Source organism: Trematomus bernacchii, unplaced genomic scaffold, assembly GCF_902827165.1.
Source record: "Trematomus bernacchii unplaced genomic scaffold, fTreBer1.1, whole genome shotgun sequence".
Lineage (NCBI taxonomy): Eukaryota > Metazoa > Chordata > Actinopteri > Perciformes > Nototheniidae > Trematomus > Trematomus bernacchii.
Genome location: NW_022987648.1, coordinates 16,247,585 through 16,267,681, shown reverse-complemented (window position 1 = coordinate 16,267,681; position 20,097 = coordinate 16,247,585). Strand labels below are relative to the sequence as shown.

The 20,097-nt window shown below is 39.9% G+C and overlaps 1 protein-coding gene across 2 annotated transcripts in view; it reads left to right on the top strand.

Moving 5' to 3' along the window:
* The window catches only part of LOC117485672 (receptor tyrosine-protein kinase erbB-4-like), a 304,065-nt gene that overhangs the window by 160,083 nt on the left and 123,885 nt on the right, over positions 1–20,097 (top strand). The window lies entirely within an intron of this gene.

Here is a 20,097-nt window from a genome sequence, read left to right as displayed (position 1 = left end):
CCTTCAGTAATTAAGATGTAATTCCAATGTAGACACACCTGGGGTCGCTGTTCTGTCTGTTACGCTGAGCCATGCATTGTCTGGAACGTAAAAGGGACGAAGAAGACAAAGTGAAGTGACGTACTTCCGGTTCAACATGAAAACATTCCCAGTTAAACATGCAAAAACAAATCGCTAAATAAAAAGATAAAACACTGGCATGTCATTTACGTTAGAATAAATAGAATGGTTTTGAATAACCCACAGTGCCTTAATGTACCAGCGAAAGAGGCTGTTTGGATGATAATAAAAAAAAAAATCCAATCAGAAATGTAAGAAATCCATGGATTTTTGAATATTCAAAGAGCCCGATTACGATGGCCAGACAGGCAAACAATTACATTAAATCATTGGAAATCGACGATCAGGCTCGATATATGGTTAAATATAGCAGTAGGCGATCGATGTCCATAGATGAGGGGAAAATCTACGTCACTTTACAGCCCCGCCCACTTTTGGGGAAACCAACGCTGTCATTTGAACGGCGATCAAGCCTGAAGCCAGAGCTCTTCTTTTACTGTCCTTTCTTACAGAAACACTGAACTCTGGATTTGTTTTAATGTTTGAGGTGCAATAAACGACACAGCAGCTTTTTGGCATGTTAAAACTATTATTTTCTGCTTCGCTCATGAGAGTAACAGCTGGCGAAATTACAGCCTCGCCTACAGATTTTAATTTAACCATATATCGAGCCCGATCGTCGATTTCAAATGTGTGCTCTAAAATAATATTTATAAATGACTATTATCATTATTATAAGCAAGACAATAAATGGCAAAGATATGTAGAAAATAACCGTATTTAAGATACGTTCATAACAAACGTAATGTGGGAGAAAATACGTTTCTAGCTAAACGTAATTGAGAATGCAGTTTAGTTCTGTGGGAACGTAATTTTTAGGAGACAGGGTTGGGCTGCATGGTTACGTTATTTCTTTCTTTTATTTGGAGGGTTTGTGCCCTAACACCTCCAGTATGTACTAAAGGGGGCTTCTCAACAATGATGTTGGTGGGCTGTTCATGTGGCCTTCAACGCTGAGTGAAGTGTTCACTTGACCCTTCACTTGTCGAAACAATTATCAGCTGTCAAAGTGATGCATACAGATGGAAAACCCTGCAAGTGCATCATTGAGCAGAAATAATAGTGGCTAAAGAAAGACTAACGTTTTGAAATATGTGTTTACTTAAGTTAGCATGTTTTACATCGCCAAAATGTATTATAGACATGCAACTAAAGCTGCTCAGTCTTCAGTCTCTGGCTCAGTTTTTCTAAGTGTTTTTCTACGGCATGGTAGAGAGTAGCCTACATAGAGGAAATTAGGCAGCAGAAGTGTCCTCCTTGTCTTTTCTTTCAGTCCCAGTTGTTTTAACCTTGCTTTGCTTCAGAGTTAAGGGGCCAATTATGGAATGGTATTGGGGGTTAAGCAATTCAAAAACCTCCCATAAGGCAAGCAGTGCAAGTATTTCAGAATGAGCGGTGCATTTGCTGAAACTGACCTGTGCTGTTTTTCAATGTTAACATGAATCTGAGAGGCCATGATCACATGTTTTGTTCTCCCACACACAGAGAACACTCAAGTGTGAGTTCCCTCACAGACACATTATGTGAAAGGTTTCAAGCAAGTTCATCAGCCAGCTGAAGGTTATGCAAAGAAAACATTGCAACATTTGGATGAAAAAAGTTTACTGCATCTAGCCACTGGATTTTTATATTTATTATTTGAAAGACTTCCTCTTCTTTTGCATGGTCCCATAACAGTTGGAAATAAACAGCGGTCTATAAGCCTCCTTCACAAGGCTGCAGCTCTCTTGGTCTAACAAAGTACAAAATAAAGTGACAATTATTTATTTCACCTGCAATCTATGCCATTACCATATGGTGAAATTGCCTTGCCAAGCTACTTCCCCCAAAGCATCCTCTATTCATGCACTCCATCCCTGTCTTCTGACATCTTTCTTCATACTTCTTCTTGACTGGCATATTTGTCCCTCAGGCCCCATTGGTGCCCTCCCCAGCTTCCTAATTGTTGGTGCACTGTTAGATGAGTGCAGATTACGTTGGCCCCCTGCTCCTCAGCAAACTCCTTCAATATTAATGAAGACTGATGAAGTGCTAGGGAGCCCCTGTCTTTCAGCACCGACCTAGATTGGATTGACAATTGCAATTAGCGTCCCCTCAAGTCCATTTCCATCACTTTAATTTGACACGAAGAAGGACAGTGCGGGGAGGGAAGGGAGACCCGCGAGAGAAAGAGATCCTGAGGAGAAAGGTTAGAGAAGGAAAGTGGGGTGAAAGAGTTTGACCAGGAACTAGTTGGAAAGATATCAAGGAGGAGGAGTATATACTTTAGCAGACATGAAGGAAGTCCCTAGAAATCTTTCCCTCAACGATATCCGAAGCGATTTTCTGCAGCTAACATTTTACATTTCTTTCATCATGTGCAGAGTCTGTAGTCAAATCCACCATAAGACCTTTAAGTCAGGTGATCTCCACTATGTGTTTTCTACTGCCACCTATGACTCTCAGTATATGTTGTTCAGTGTTTGCCTGGTATCAGTATGTCTGTGTGCACGTTTCTTCTCCCACCTGCGACAGTCACTTAATGGATTGCTTCTCAGTGTGTGTGAGAAAGGAACAGTTTGTGAGATACGGGGACAGCAGCTACTGAAAATTAATGATTCTCCATCCTTTTGCAGTAAATTGCATTTAAAGATAGTCAAAGGTTGATGATGTGTCATGTTTGTGTGTATTTCTGTATGTACGTTTTCATTTTTGTGCATACATATTATGTATGCGTATTGTGATAGGAAATGGGACATCGGACTGCTTTGACATTGAGACATTCATTTTAAACCATCCATTGCTCAAATTGACCGAAGGAATTGGTTGTATCTGTGTGTGCAAGTGCGTGTGTGTGTTTGTAATTGTAGGCAGGGTTTACCTGTCTCCTTGTTTGACTGACAGATACATTTCCTTCCCACTGTTAGTCATACCATATCATTTTTTTCCCTCCTGTCTTTTGGAAATGATCTGGACTGATAGGCACTGGAATGAGAATAACAGAAATGCTTGCCATGCCTCAAATGAGCAAACACACGCTTACAATTTGTATTGACCTGTAGCCCTGTTGAGTGCAAAATCAGCTAAATAGAAGCATATCAAACCCAGCAAGTGTGCTGACTGTTTTTTTAAGATACCTGGTGTAAAAAGGAAATATGTATTGAGCCACACAGTGTAGAAAATCCTGCTGCTCTACTGCTATAGAGTGCCACAGTGACGCGTCCTAAAACCCGGAAGTAAACTCCTTCCGGTTCCTTCGACAAAAAAGCAATGCAATTTCTCCATAGGATTTTGGAAAATAGCTCGAAATAAGGTCTGTGGTTGACACACATTTAAGAGACGGATCACGTTTTGTTCAGTCGGATAATATCCACATGTCTACCCTACTTTTATAATTTTCTAATCGTAAATCTAATCGCCAGAAGCAAAATGCTAACGTTATGCTATAAACGAACTACAGCAGGGTCGCTGCTTCAACGTCAGGCCAACTTAAGATCCATATTCAAAAATACAGATTCAAAATGGTACAAGTTGAAGCGTTTGTTTTAACAGTTTGCAGGAGGCAGGTACTTGCTTTCAAGCAGATCACGGGGGAAAACAAACTTAGCGGGAGTGTTTTACGTGTCGGTGTAATGACGTAAAACGGCCTCGACAATTTCTGTAGTCCTATTCAGCCACGTAAACTCTTCAGAAATCACCAGCGGGGTCACTGCTGATGTATTTAATGTCGTAGAACAAAACATGATCTGTCTCTTCAATTTGTGTCAACCACAGACCTTATTTCGAGCTATTTTCCAAAATCCTATGGAGAAATTGCATTGCTTTTTGGCGAAGGAACCGGAAGTGGTAAAATGCTAACTTACTTCTGGGTTTTAGGACGCGTCACTGCGGTTCTCTATTAATGGGTTGTATCTTTGTGAATGCCAAAAACAGCCCACTAAACAGTACCAACCAACAGTACCTCACCACTACACCACAGGGCAATTGTATTTTGTATATAGTTCCGATTGGTTAAAGTAGACATTCAAAGTAAAACATATTTTTTGGAGTTAACTTGAATTTACATTGTAAACAAGATTGACTTCATTGTCTTTGGATTGCTGTGTAAAAAAGCACATCCAAAACATATTTACATGTGCTGGATTGAAGGAAAGAATCTGAAAGAAAAAAATCCACACACTGTACTCACACTGCTTATTGTGTAGTGTTTTGATTTAAAGATATCCTGGTTAGATCAAAAGGTTGCTAAAAACAAATTGCTGGGAGATTGTACTACAATGTGCAGATATAGGTTTTGATTTTACCTTGGATCGTGGATAAGATCAGCAAAGGAGAGAGGCTTTTCATTGTCTTGTTTTACCTTTGTAAATCTGGTGATTTGTCATATGTTCTGTTCCCTCTTTAGGACCCACTCACTATGTCGGTCGGCATGTATTATATCCATCACATTACTTTATTGGAGGTGAAATGCTTGCCTCTGTTGCTCTTTTAAGAAAAAAAAATGTGGAATGCGACTGCATTAGTGAACGTTTAAAAAAAAATCCTACAATCTTGGAGTAGACGGTGCATGAGACTTTCTCACTACACTGGGCACGTGCACACACACACACAGACAGAAAGTGGAGGTGATAGTACTTATCGTAACAGAGCAGTGCCAGGCTGAATAGAGAGGCAGTGGAGAGGAGAAGCAGAGCCCACCCTGCCTCTCTGATGCCTTTCAAACTTCATATCTGCCTCCTTCTGCAGCTTGCCAAAAAAAAGGTGAATGATATAGACCAACGTCTCTGGAGGATCGAAATCAATTTCCACCCACTGTGACTTAGATGAGGGAGTCTTTTTCAAGAATGGCTTAGATGGCCAGAGTATAATAGTTCCTCCTCATTAACAACACCCGAATGATAACAGCACTCATGGCAAAAAGCCACCAGCACAACTAATCCTCTCTAACTTAATTTATTTAAGGCCCCCACCCCAGAACACACATTCTTTATGCATTCAGCGTGTGCTGGTGAGTCTATGCATGATAATAAGGGACCTTGTGGGTTTGGCTTGCCTTGTCTAAGAAGTGAGACACTGTACCTGGTTGTCGTTTCATTATTCTATCCACCTTTTTCTTTTGTTCAAACTGTGTCTTCTGCTCGCTACACTGGAAAAGCAAATACTTAATCAGAACAAGCTGCTGTGTGGGGATGGAGATCACACCATCCGTATTTTCTCATCTGAGCAGGGATTGAAATTCAACCTGCTAACCCCAGAGTACTGTCTATGTACCTGCTGTTAGAGCCATGTTGCATTAAGATCACAATATGACCATCATGGTTTTGTCTTTCTTGATGTCATATCTTAAAGAATACTAAAGTGATATTCAACCCTAAAATCCCTGTTTCATTTAGTATAAAATACCTTCCCTGTCATTTTAAAAGAACTACTTCAGCAGCACATTTTGGTCGAATGGTGCAGTAATACTATGTCTTAATGTAAAAAAACATTTACTATTACCTTTGCTTTGCTATGCTCTCTCATTGGTCAGGAAAACTGCTGTTTTTAACTCACTTATTTACCAGCACAGTGCTTCACTTCATAGTTTGACAAAAGGTTTTTGGTCACACAGTAAGTGAAGATGACAAGTTACCAACATCAGCAGTATCATAACTTTTCGTATGTTAACACCATTCACACAGCTCCTTTATTTTGTGTACATTGGTTTTAAAATCCTGTGATATTCATGCTCCTATGCGCCCTAACTGCATCGGTGCAGACTTCTTTGCTGCGATGGGGATTACAAATTTAAAAAATCGACATATGACGTTGCAGCCCGATGATCAGCATCCAAACAAATGCGAATTTAGAGCTACACCCTGGATACCAAATACAACAAATACATATACATTTGTTCTAAGTGCTCCTTGAATATAAGTTTCCTCTAAAATTACATCGATTGTTGGTGATATTTATTTTGCCGATGTTGAATGGTCTGTATCATTAGCATTTGCCCAATTTTATCAATTAATATGTTTGTAAGACAAAAAGAGAGACAGTGTAACATTTTGAAAAATAAGAATTTGATCCAACCTTATCGCCAGACAGGAATGTCGATATTGCAAAATCTCAGATGACATTAAGTGACAGCGTTTTTTTAAACTTGTTTTCGCAATATCTGAGCATAGCAACCATATTACTGTATGTTTAGCAAATTCGAAAATATATCAAGGTACGGTCAGCATTAGGAAACTAAAAGGTTAAGGAAAGCTCAGTTACAGTTACTCAATAAGGATTGCAGGTTTGGGATAGAAAGTGTACCCTCCCATCTCTCATACATTTGCTTTCAAAAACAGGCGGAGAAGTGCTCAGCATCTTAATCACCCAGGCTGTATTTCCCATCTCATTTTACTCTCAACAATAGCAACACACTTTCTTCATGTATGTAATTATCTTATTACCAACACTCCTTCTTTATTTCCTTCTTTTTCTCTCTCTTTAAATGCAAAGTGGGCTCCTTCTGCATTTTCATCCCTCCTTTCTACCTCCCTCCCCAGCTCTCCTTGCGCTAACTAGTCAGTGTTTGAATAAAAACTCATTAGGATTACATAGCCATTTAGCTAAGTGACACAGGGTGTAATTGTACCATCCATCAATTGCTGTGTAATAACACACTCGGAGGAGCTAAATGTTGATTAGCCCTCAGCCAATTTCACCAGTGGGTTTTTGGAATAAATAGCCAGAGGAGATGAGTGGCGGGGGGGCTTGGAGGGTGTTGCGGACAGGGGCGCTGACCCATGGGAGCAAAATGAACTTGAAAGGTTTGGAAATAAAATGTCAAAGACAAGCAAATTATCACTTTCTGTCACTACTGGCCTTTTTGTCCCCACCCGCACACAACACACTGAACATTAAGCACCATGCACAAGGATCTCGATAATGCAGGACATGTTTTGGATAAAGGACAGATATGTTGGATATTTGACATCTCTGTAAAGCTCTGAATATATGTATATATATATATATATACTTTTTTAAGGACGGGAATGTTTTGCCTTTCCGGGTGGGGTGATAAAAGAAACCCTTAATGAGTTAGGAAAAGAGAGGGGGCGGAACTTTGGCCCTTTACAGTTCAAAAATGATTTCAGTCTTTTTAAGTGTGCTTGATGTTATCCTTTCATTATCACTGTCTAGCTCAGTTATATGCATATGTTTTTGGCATCTCTTTAAAGAAATACTACATAAGGTACTGTAAATGAGTAACGAAGGCTCTTCATTTGTCTTCATCAACTGTCAGGAACATGGTCCATACTGCGTCTTTGATTCGTCACAACAGGTTATGTGCTTTTATTCATACTGCAATGCTAAGGAAATTGCATTCATAGAGAAAGGAAGTTTATAAGTTACAGTAGCTAACTCTAAAAAAAAAAGTCCTGGCTCATTGCTCGTTCTGAGACCCTTATTTTCTCCTTAGTTTCACAAATCACTGTCTTACTTTATAACCTTCCTACACCATTTCTGTTGCTACGGTTTTCAATCACAATCCAACTCAGGTGCAACACTGATTTCACATAAAATATTCGATTTTATTTTATTCCTTTGAGTTGTTGTTCCCTTTTTACTCTATTGTTAATCTTACTTACCCTCTAGCACGATGGCCTTCTGATATCATTTTTTCAACTATTTTCCCAACTGATCCTGAGTGTGCTGGCTGAATTATAGTATTGACATGCAATGCAATGTTATTCCCCCAGCTTCTCCCAAAACCCTGTCTTTGCATACCTTTATGCTAACTGTCCCAAAATCCAATCACTAACATGCTATTACAAACATAAAGCTGGAATGGGAGTCATTAAGAAGATATACATACATGGACTCCATCTATCATAAATTGTTCTGCTCACTGGACAAAGCTTATGCTAATGTATAAACTATAGAGTTACTTACTCCAAGCGTTATACATTTAAAGGTTAAATTAACATATTTAAGACCTTACATTAAGCTATTATATTTATTTTATTTAACTTAAATGCGTCAGGAGATGTTACAAAAGCAACGGCTCAATGTTCACTAGTCGATATCAGACAATACTTTTGCAGTATCACTCATTCGCTGGCCTTTCTTGTAATTCTCACTTGTATCCCCAGTCCTTTATTCTCAGTTTAATTGGGCTTTGTCAGTCAGTAATTCCCCCTCGTGAGTACTCTTGCATGCTTCACTGTTTCATAGACCTCACCAATATCTCCTCTTCGCCTCTGCATGTTCTACACGGCAGTAGCAACTAATCCTTGCTTGCTAGCTTGTTTAGCAACATAATGGATGTTGTTTCAGCCTCCCTAACTTTGGGGCACTTTTATCAATCAGTGTGGGATTTGTTTGGGCTTGTCAAGGGGCAAATAAGAGCTTCATTATTGTAATTAAAATAGAGACAATGCCTACCATAGCCAAATCCAGTGCCCCTTGGCTCATGCAACAGGCACCATTGTTCCTACTACATGTATTCGAGAAGGAACTACAAGAGAAACCAAATAGGCTCTTATTGATGCACAAGGCACACATATGAGGTGGTGTGGGAGGTATGTTTGTTAGTTTCCTTTTCATTCATAATGATTATTCCTCCAAATAGGTGAGACTTACTTAATTGCTCATTGAGTTGATGATACTGTGTTATGTAGATAATATCCCCATCGTCCAACCATGACATAATGTAGATAAAGGACTTGCAAAGGATATGGTAAGTAGAGAGAGAGTGTAGGGGAAAAAGAAACACAAAGAAACAGAGCAGAGATAGAGAATTAGAAAGACAGTCTCTTTAAATATAATTGCAGCTTTTACCAAAAAATGAATGCATTGTGAAGAGTTAGCTGTGCCAACTCCAACCCATCATGCCCCTATCACTAATGTACCAGTGACTACTACTGTAATTACATAGGCTTTTGTCTAGCTCTGTGCACAAATAGCCAAAATTGCTCTGACTTTTACAGCCTGTTCATGGACATCTACAGTATATGGGCGAGTTCCAAAAAGAGGAGTGTAAATGAAAAGAGAAAGAAAGCTACAAAGGGATGGAATTAACGGGGCATTTGAATGGAGGTACGGTATATTTGACGGTGTATTGGGATATATGTTAAGGATGATTTTTCAGGTTGCTGACATTTCTAGGTATAGGAAGTCTTCAAATGTAATTCCGTTTGTTTACATTCCACTGTGTACTTGGCCATTTGCTAAACCTCTTCTTCTAACAATGCTTGTCCAATCAGAGCTTAGCAACTAGACACAACAGGTCTCTCGTAAACCCTTGTACTTGAAGGGTTGTCCTGAAACAAATGAGAGCCGCAGTGGATAGAACTGTGTCTTTGTCTGCTAGCTTACTAGCTACAGCAGTAACATAGCATTACCTTCAAGGCAAAGAGCTATCGACATTGTTTAGCAGGGTTGCAGGTGACCTTAGTACAACTACAATATCCAATCCAGCCCCCAAGTAGGCAAGTAATGGCCCTTCATGACACCGAAGGCCTACTAGCTCCCAGTGTAGTCAAACGTTTAGTTAAACCTAGGGAGGTAGCATAATATTGAAAAAAGCTAGGGCACAATTGCAATCGCACAGGATAACTGCCAGAGCTCATGCGTCTGGTTGTTGACAAGTTAACTTCTTTGTTATGACGAACTCTTAGGTGCTCATGAGATGTCCTTTAAAACGATTCAGATATTCATCCTTTTTCACTTTTTTAACAGCCTCTAAGCTGCTCCCTCATATACTTAAAATCAAACTCCCCAATAACCCCATATTCACAAAAAGCTAACAAGCATACACGCACAACTTTGTAGTATGTTACAGGAACGTCTGTCTCAGTAGGACAGAAATACAATTGCAAACTGTTTATAGCCTTTGCAGCAGCTAACTTTACCTTTTTTGAAACTTGAATGAATACTATACATTTAATATGTTTTTAAACGTCTATTTAAAAAACCCTATTAAATGGGACTTCACTCAGGGTTTTACAAGGACACGTATAGCAGGAAGTGCACAGGTGTAACCGATAACATTAACAAGGGCTGCTGTAAAATTGAGAATCCTGAGCAAAGCCATCGTTAATGATATAAGTTTCACCTGTGTTTTCCCTGCTATGACAAGGCAAACAGTGTGCTGTGAAAAAGACCAATTCATTTCCTAGAGAAAATACGTCTATGTCCTAAAAGTATATGAAACGAAGGTGTGCGTGTGCGAGCGTGCGTGAAGCGGGTCAGACAACTAATCCCTTGGTTCCCTGTGGAGAGAGCAAGACCTGTTATCTTCAGTTTCAGAGATTTCCTCTGTGGTCAAATATAAGAAGGAGGCCATGTGACCTATTTTGTCTTCCTTTTTTCTATACTTGTTTTATTGGGCCATCACCTAACTCAAGATTAGACAATTATACTGTATAAATAGGGCATTTTTTAGCAATTGTTGGTAGATGTCTGGCATTGTAATTTTTTGAATGTTTAGTTTCCATGCCTTTTTTGAATAATTACTTTCCAAAGTTGTTTTTTTTGTTTAAACCTAATGACATTATTATAGTTCTGCAATAGTGTTGTTGTACTTGCACAAAGATGCCATAAGTAGTTGACATTTGCGATTTAGTAGCAGATACCTTTCATGTAGATTGATACGTGTCAAGTTCACCAAACAGCGACCTTAGTTTATTCAACTCTAACTTTATCTTATCTGTTTTTGTTATAGAGTTCATAACATTGTATGATGAGCAACACGTTAAACATAAGTGATTGAGTGTGTGAGTGAGTTGCCTCCAATTCTTTATACTTTTTAAGATTTTAAAACATAAATGAGCAACGCTTCTATTTTTCATACTGGCCACCATGATCCTTGCGCAATTTGTGCCTGGGTTGCAAAACATGGCAGACACATAAATTCCCAGACTAAAACCTCACCTTTTCACGGCCACTGCTTCTTCTTCTCCTGTCCTCCTGAATTTATTGAGTCATGTGGCCCATCAACCTTTATTAGCTAATAATGCTGTTAGGACCATTAAGCGTGGCCGAGGCTCCCTCACAGCAACACTTTACATTCTCACTGGGGCACCACTGGAGGACTCAAGTAACAGAACCGCTGTGTGACAACCCCCCTGCACAGAAGTGTCTTGCTTTACTTCTAATTTGATTAGGACCAGTATAGCACTCCCTGAGGGTGATTGGTATGTCCCTTAAATCTGACAAAAAAAGGCAAAAATGACTCCTGGTAAAACATCATCATTTTCAGAATTTGCTCTGTTTAAAGATTGGACAGGTTGCTTATCAACATTGAGTTTTTCTTTAAGTCAATGAGCAATATTGTACCATTTCCACATTGTAAACTTCTAAGAAAACATACTGATGGGCATGTTATTTAAACCTCAAACTAGCAGGATCATTTGTATGCCCCTGTTAGAATACCCTTAAGGTTTGTCAAAGATGCCTGAAAGTGAGTTTGAGAATGTCTGTTTTGGATGTTCCTGCATGAAAATGTTCTGTCCAAATAGAAAGTAGATGTGCCCCATACAGAGCAGACTGTAGGTGATGTAAGGCTCCTGCAGGCGCTGTTTAGATTGCCGCACTGAAATATGCAGTGAAGGGCACAATGGAGTCTGGTTAACCCATGGCCGTGGGTGTTGTTTTTGTTGTGTTGTGCTCAGTCCAAACTCTTAGAGAATGGTTAGGGGATGGCCGTGGTAGATCAAAGCAGAAATATAATCAACTGTTAGGGAGAGAGAGAGCCCTCTTTTTTATCTTCTCCTTGCTCAGGGCTGGAAACAGACTGTTGTTCAGCTAAAAGTTGATAAAGGGAAGAAAAAGGATTGTACAGTTTGTGCTATGCACTTGTTTTGTAAGTAAAAGTAGAACGCATGGCCTCTTTTGATGAGTCACATGGACAGCACTCAGTACCTTGAAATACATCATTTATTTTTATAGTGTGCATCGGAGCATTGAGCTGTCACAAAGGAGGGAAAATCAATTCTTTATGAAGCTGATCAGGTAGAAGGCTTACTGTTACCATCCCAGCACACACACATTGGTGTGTGGGTTATATTGTTCTTGATATCACTAAAGGTGGACTCCAGTGTGATCAAATAAGTGTCTCTGCACTAAAGGCATCTGTGCCTTAGCAGAAAAGAAAATTGACCCATGATGGCAGCGTCACCTCCTTAGCAGTTAAAATAATCCAAGAGTTGCATAACAATATACACTACACTATGTTGCACACCTTGGTTAATTGTAACTTCTAATCGTTCACATGTAAGTAACATTTGTGTCTTCTCAATCAAAACACAGACAGGAAAAACTGTTGGGAAAAATAGGGATTACCACATGAAAACTGGAATCAAGACACATACTGTATCTACAACACATTGTGAAGTTTCATAATAGAATCATTGTAAACTTTCATTACAGTGTCACATTTTCTTTTACTGCTAGAAAACTTTGAGACACTAAGGCGAATTGCTTCCAAGTCCTGATTAAGGAGCTCACCGTGGGCTACATGGATCTAAGACTACCTCTGAGCCCAACACCCTCCTTCCACACGTCAGCTCATAGTAGGGGAGCGTGGGGAAGTGATTACTCTCGGATTAAGACTTGCCTCCTCGCCGATGTGCGCGGCATAATTGAATAATGGCTGCCTCACACGAACAGTCCCAATGCAGACGGGCCTCTCAGCCTTGTCAGATCGGCACAATATTAACCATGACACAGGCGTAACCAGGCCGGTAATTAATGCACTGAATCAATTACAAATTAGTCCATTTGGAGAATTCCCCACAGGAGTCCACTCATTACCAGTGCTCTGATGGAGTCGAGAGTTCTCCTCGTGGGAAGGGGTGTCACTCTACTGTTCTCCTTTTCTATCTGTCTTTATCTCTTTTCTCAAGGTAGGATGCGGAAGACAAATGGAGGATGAAATTGATGCTGCCTGCTACTTAGCATTACATTGCAAATTAAATTGTCAGCTACACAACATTGGATTCTTGGTGTTGTCCAACTAAATAAGAATGTAAAGCTAATTGAAGATAATGAAGGTACCTTAAGAAGGTAGCTAATGAGTGCAATTAATTGGCGAGGCTCCTTCAGGCATGCTTGGTGGACTTTGTACTTTATCTGTACCTTTTAAACATAGCACTTACTGCAGTTTGAGTGTTGTATTGTACTTTTGATGTTGACAATTACAGGTCATTTGTTTTTGTATAACCTTACATGCAACGCTAAAAAACTTTCACATCTTTGTGTTTTCTTTCACCCCAAAGGGAGTTTTTTTTTTTTTCAATGTCTGAAGAATATTCCTGCCAGTGGCTTTGCCTACAAAAACTGTGGGTGATCATCGGGTGCTGCACAGTTTCAAATTACAGCAATTAATAAAGTATATCTGAACTAGTATTGAAGGAGGGCGTTAATGTGAAGAATATGGCCCCTCTTAGCACCGTATTAATGGCTCTCATAGCATAAGGTGAACGACATACTATTCATTTTCATGTCAAAGGTAAAAGACAGTCTTAATGACGGAGATCTTTCCAGCTCAGTTATTTTCAGTTTGAAATACTGTGAGGGGGTTGAAATGGAAATAGGTGGGCATTATGAAAGTGTATCACATTTGCCTGCATTTAAGTCCCTTTAGGCAAGGAGAATTAAGGGTAAAAAGGACAAAATATTCAAAAGACAGATTGATTTATTCCCTGTACTCCACATAAAGGGCAGTGTGTGTTGTTGTCAATAATAGATTTACATTGACTGAATTGAAACCATGTGTTTTCCTATGGAATGAATTGTTAAAGGAAAGCAAAGTCATCCTGAAATTTCAATGGAAAGGAATTTGATTAAAAGCAAAAAAGGCAGTGCCAGACAAATGTGCCACTTTATGGAGCAAACCTCATGCATCAGTGTCGATGACTGATGGGTCGTTGCTAAGAAAAAGCTAAATTGAGGTTTTGCATGAAATGAGAGTTAATCCTGTGAACACTTACAGTAGATGGGAGTCACTGTTTGATTTATACAATGAAACTAAATTCCAGTCCAGACAGAGTGGCTTGTGCTGTGGTTGAAATCCAATTTATGGTCTAGTGATTAAATCAGTTTAAGAAAAATGACTTAACGGGATATGTCCTGAGTCACAATGTTGCTGAGCTCATTCGGTACACTGCGTTCCACTTGCATTTCATTCAAAGGTCATTTTCACATTTGACTCATTTTTACATTTGATAGATGAGATACATTTGACTAAATTACCCACATTCGAAAGATTGTACCCAACAAGTTACCAAATTTCAATTCAATATTCTTGAATTGTTTTTCCGGTTAAAAAGTCACAGAACAGACCTCAGCAGAATAGAAACCACTTTGAAGTCTTTAAAGACAAAAAGAAGCCTTTGAATTTGAGAGAAAAAGCACAATTACAGTATACCCTGTTGATGACATTTTGTATTTTAGCTTCACCACTGACATTTAGCGTAGTGGTGACTGCCTGATTTCTCCCATCATCTTAACAACAAAGCGGACTGATGAGGATTTTTGAAGCACAAGACCATACCAAAATAAATGCACTGGATAATGAGGAACTCCATTGCATGCACTGTTTCACTCTAAAGCTTTAGTAGGTTGTTAATGAGGGTCATTTGGCTCAGAGAAGTGTTATTCATGAGGGGGCAGTTCAGGGTAGCTTATAGTTATTGTGCCTTTAATGGCTCTTTTTCAGGAGTTGACCTGAAAAGTAAGATCTTGTTCCTTTGCCTTAGATGTGATTTTTGCTGTCATGGTGCTATAGAAGCGAACCTTGACAAAAGAAACCAATGATGGCATCACAAATGTTGGGAACTTTAGCCTAAGCTATGAAGTTGTGCTTTTTTGACATGGAAAAAGCCACTACTGGATAGAACGGCAGTTTGTGTGTGAGAGGGAGAGAGAGATTGAAAAAAAATGAAAATGATACGGGATAAAAATAAAAACTTAAGATGGCAAACTTTTTACTTTGCTACTTTACTGTATCACTTTTATTCCTCAACAAGCATAGACATTTCTAGCCAGTGCTCCAACAGTTCCCACCACCCCGTACAATGTACAGTAAATGTGAAAACACTCCTCAGAGATTACAGTAAGATGAACCTTTTCTGCTCTTTTTGGGCAACTTGTATTTGGAGTATTAGTGTTGACAGGGACACGTGATTTCTCTACCTCATCCACCTCCTGTAAATAATAGTACTTGGATATATACGATTTTATTATATATTTCTAAGCTTTCTTCGTCGATTTGAACTGAAATGGTTGACCCAACTTCCAGTTTGATACTTGATATTCCTACACCATGTTTTGTTTTGTTTTTTGTCCTACTTTGTCTGTGATTTTTTCCCTTTTTGTAGCCATCATGGTGTTTTCTGTCAATGATGTATGCACCTCACAGGGCTTTCTTGTCAACGTGCTTGACAAGTAGACTGTCAAAACCAATGACAGTCAAGCATCAACAGAACACTACACATTGCCTCGGTGTACATGACACGCACACTCTGAACAGGGACTTCTCAAAGTCACCTATTCTTGCCGATCTCATTAGTAAGCAAGTTTATAACGGTCATATTATTCCTGTTCTAATGCCTTTTTTCTGTTTAAATAATCTTAATCTGTTCATGTTTCTCTGAAATCCTTTCTTGCCTAACTATAGATGGAATTTGTAATTGTGTTTGCTACATTGAAATTCTCTATGAAATCCTTTGCCAAAACAGTGTTTCTAGAAAGCAGCTGGCATTGACCCCAGGTAGAGGCAAGGGAAGGACATGGAATGCCAACAGAGTGGTTTCAAATCTTTCATGTCACTATTTCTTTTTTGTATTTGTCACTACAGTCAACAACAAAAAAAACTGTTTAATCTCACTTGAGGATTCCTTTGTACAGCCAACCAAACACACACACAGATCTGTTTCATGAGAGCATAAGAGGTCTGATGTAAGTAACAGAAGGGATAGTTTCTCTTCATCTTCAAAGATGAGTCATCACAAATAATCTTGTCCAAGCAATAAAAGACACTTGAGTGATGCACATACACACTCTTAAGCGTACACACACACACACACACACACACACACACACACACACACACACACACACACACATCAAAGGATGTATCAGCTGCAGGTGTGTAAAGTGGGTCGTATTGGGTTTTAGTCACTCCAGAGGGATTAAGGTGTTACCGTGGTTTGTCGGGCGGGAGTTGGGCGGCTTCACGGCTGCTTCCCTGTGGAACATTGCACTCACACAGCGCCAGTATTATGAAATAAAGTCATATTATAACTGAGTGAGATGCATGAGTTAGTCACAAAGGAGGGTTAAGTCTCATTTATGTGGAATAATGTCAGAAATTAATGTCAAAACACTAATAAAGACTTCACTTTTTTAAATGGAACAATTACCAGCAATATTTCCAGTATGGTTGTCACTTAAATCAAGGATGAGCTCCAGGGAAAACTCTGGAAGATTTTCTCCCAGGCACTTGTAGACACTTCATCCGGATTCTGTGTCTGTTTACAGATGTGGATGTGAGCTCAGGGTTTAGAGAAGCTATATGGAAATAGAGGATGAGGGTTTAGTGATGCAAGGCAAACCTTAAGCCCCCCCAGTGCACTCCCGTGTATCAGACTTCAATGACCGCAGCCCTGTGGAGCACAACGGTATGCCTCAATATGTATGGAAATGAGAGGGAATCATGCTAACGTGTGTTCAGTCTCTTTAAACATGCTAATGGTGTCATTACACTTTCAGCCCTGAATCACCTCTCCCAACACCCCCCCTCATCAGAACCTCTGCTGTCTTTCTGTCTTTTTTCCTGACCTGGAACAGATGTGGTTTTAATTATGCAAAGAAATATACGCAGACCGAGTCCGATCCACTAGACTGAGCTCCTCTCTGCACCCTTTCCCTTCACTTCCCTATCCCCTCTGCCTCCATCCTTCGCTAACTCTTCCCAAAACCTCCCTCTCTCTTCCCCTCTTTTAAAGTTGGGGATTGAAGGACTCGATTTCAAAACCGCGCACGTCTCGGTGATTCAAGTGAGGGGTTTGTTCCGCTGCCACACTTCCGTTCACAAATGCTCTGGCTTGGGGAGGAGGGAGGAGAGAGGAGGGAGAAATCCCTGTTAATCTAGTGAATCTGGCTCTCTCCGTCTCTTTTGTTCACTGTTACTGGGACTCTGGTGCATTGATCTCTAGGGAAGCATGTAGGGTGGGTGTGTGGGGTTTGGGGTTGGGTGAGAAGGAGGTTTGTTTAACAATTCAGTCTACATGCATTGAAGGAGTCTAACATCCCTCCTTTCTTAGTGACAAAATGTGAATGATCACAATGTGTGCCTATTTTGCTATAAGAGATGACCATGTTGACATACATTGCTAAACTAGTGTAGGAAAAAAGGACTAAGAGAGCATTAGATCTTTGATTTCAATAAGATGAGGCTGGCATTTCTGTCACATGTGCCCCTTACACCTGTATCAAATTGAGGATATTTTTACTGACGGAAATCCAGGTCAAAAATGTGTCAAGTTGTTATCTTTAGAAAGTAATTTATTGCTCTAATTGCACTAAAGCTAAATACAGGAGGTCATTCAAATGACTAAGGAATACATTTAGTGCAAGCACACACACAATAAAAATAACTATGCTTTTACTATGGCTCCTGTGAAAAACGCAGCTTTGCCAGTCCATCATAACGGTGGGCTCCTTTGTATTGACACATTTTCACATTTTGTATTCCTTAACAGACGTTTCTCCAGTTGCCTGTTTCCCTGAAGTGGGCATACGGTGCACTTGGCTTGCACACATGCTGTGGCGGGGGACGCTTGTTTTGTTGATCTGTGTTTAATGAAAATGACCACACAGAGCATATTTGGCCATTAGCTCAGCAAGGCCCTGTAATCACTACAAGTTGTTTCCCTTTTTTCTTGCAGTTCAATATTGAACAAACAATCTGTGGGGAGAAAAGCTTGTGTACCTGCCATCTTCTTTCTCCCTCGTTTTATTTCCCTCTGCTAGGCTGCACTTTGGAAAGTATTGATTCTGGTGGCTTGAAAATAACGAACCGGGGACCTTCCAAGTGGGGTAATAAACAGGCTCTGCAAAAAGAAAAAAAATTAAGAAAGCACACATGAAGTGTGTGGCCAAAACTAATAATCAGCCACTGTATATGCTAAAAATCAGTCAGCTGAGTTAATCACTGTTACTGCTGTGTGCCATCCTCTATCTTTTGGTAGCTAGAAAAAAGCACCTGGATAGTAGGTGAGGACGATGGGTCGTAAAGACCTTCAAACCCACAGCAGGGTAAATATGAGTCACCCAACAGACCTCAGTTATTGGCCAGTAAAATAAAGTCAAAGTGTGATGTGTGGCACTGATTGTAACGCTGTGTTCATACTGATGGAGAATAACACACCTCAAATAAACTCAGTTTATTGTGTGTTTATGCATGCAGATTAAAGGTAGGGTATGTAAGTTTGAGAAACCGGCTCGAGATCGCTAGAATTTGAAAATACACAACCGGAGAAAATCTGCCACTTCCTTATAGAGCCCCTCCTCCAACACACACGAACGCACACATGACCAATGAGGGCACGAGATAAGTTTGTGCACAGATGGAAGGCTGACAGGCAGGTAGGCCATCCAGTTATTTTAGCCGGGCCCGGCTAAAATGATTGGTCGTACTTTTTACAGTACTACAGCTTCCACAGATGACATTTTTTTATGGATTTTTTGTCAAAGCACTTAAGATATTCATTGCTATCGGGATGTTAAGAGCATTCCATGGAATATAACAAAAAGTGTATCTCGAGCCGGTTTCTCAAACTTACCTACCCCACCTTTAAGTACCAATACAAATGGACATGAATACGCACATACTGACACACAGACTCGCCAGACTCTTGCCAGTCCATTTCTATTAATGGTAATCAGCAGGGCAATGATGACAGAACTGTGTCTGTGGCTTACTTACTGATGGCTGATGGCCATGCTCTCTGACAGCTGTCAGACACCATGACTACACTGCCAGGCCCCTTCTTAGGACTTATTTCAGCTCAGCACATCAGCTGCAACAGCACTTCACACACAAACTTGTTGATTATCAGCATCATCGGGGCCGGCGTGGAAAGACTTCTCTGACCGCCTGTCTGCTAATGACAGCCACCATGATGGTGGATGGTGGAAAGAGGACACAGCCTGTCACTTTGATTCATCCAACAGCAGCTCCAACTGGGTGGCTCCGCGCCAAACTCTCGACAGTTGCTATATCCTCTCCTAAATGACATTTCAAGTGTGAAGCAATGGCTGTCCTTGTGGCTCAGTCACCCCAGGCAGGGCCCCGGACATGAGAGCCGAACCCTGCGCCAAGTTTTGCATTGAGGTCACAAACCCGCAAGCAAGGTCTCCTCACTCAGATGCTCTAACTCAACTCGCTGGCATGATTGCATCTGAGTAAAGTGACCTTCAAGATAGATGTCGCCAATCATCTGATGTACGCCTGACTCCTTTTTTCATCCCGGTCTGATTTATTTTGTTTGTTTATTTTTCGTCTCTGCTGCTTTATTTATATGCCCCTATGTACACATATATGTATTCTGTACATTTTGTGAAAGATTAAGGTAATGCCCTTAATTACCCATGATGTACAATTTGACATTTATAAGAACTGAAGGGTAGGAGAAGAACAATTGAGATTTCTTTGTGGATGTAAATAATACATTTTAATTAACATTGACATTTTGTTACTGCATTTCTATTTTTATATATACTATTATATTTATAATAGTGTTACTTCATGGTCAATGGTAATTTTCAACGACTGAATATTGTATAATTGACAAATAAAAGGATGAATTGCAATCAGTTTACCAGAAAGTGTGTACTGCAGGAAGCAGGATGAGAGCTGCCTGCAGACGAAAACAACACAGGAACAAGATGTAACAACTTGAAGCACTACCCTAGATAGCACATTCAGTTATATCTAATGGCTTGATCTCAGATGGG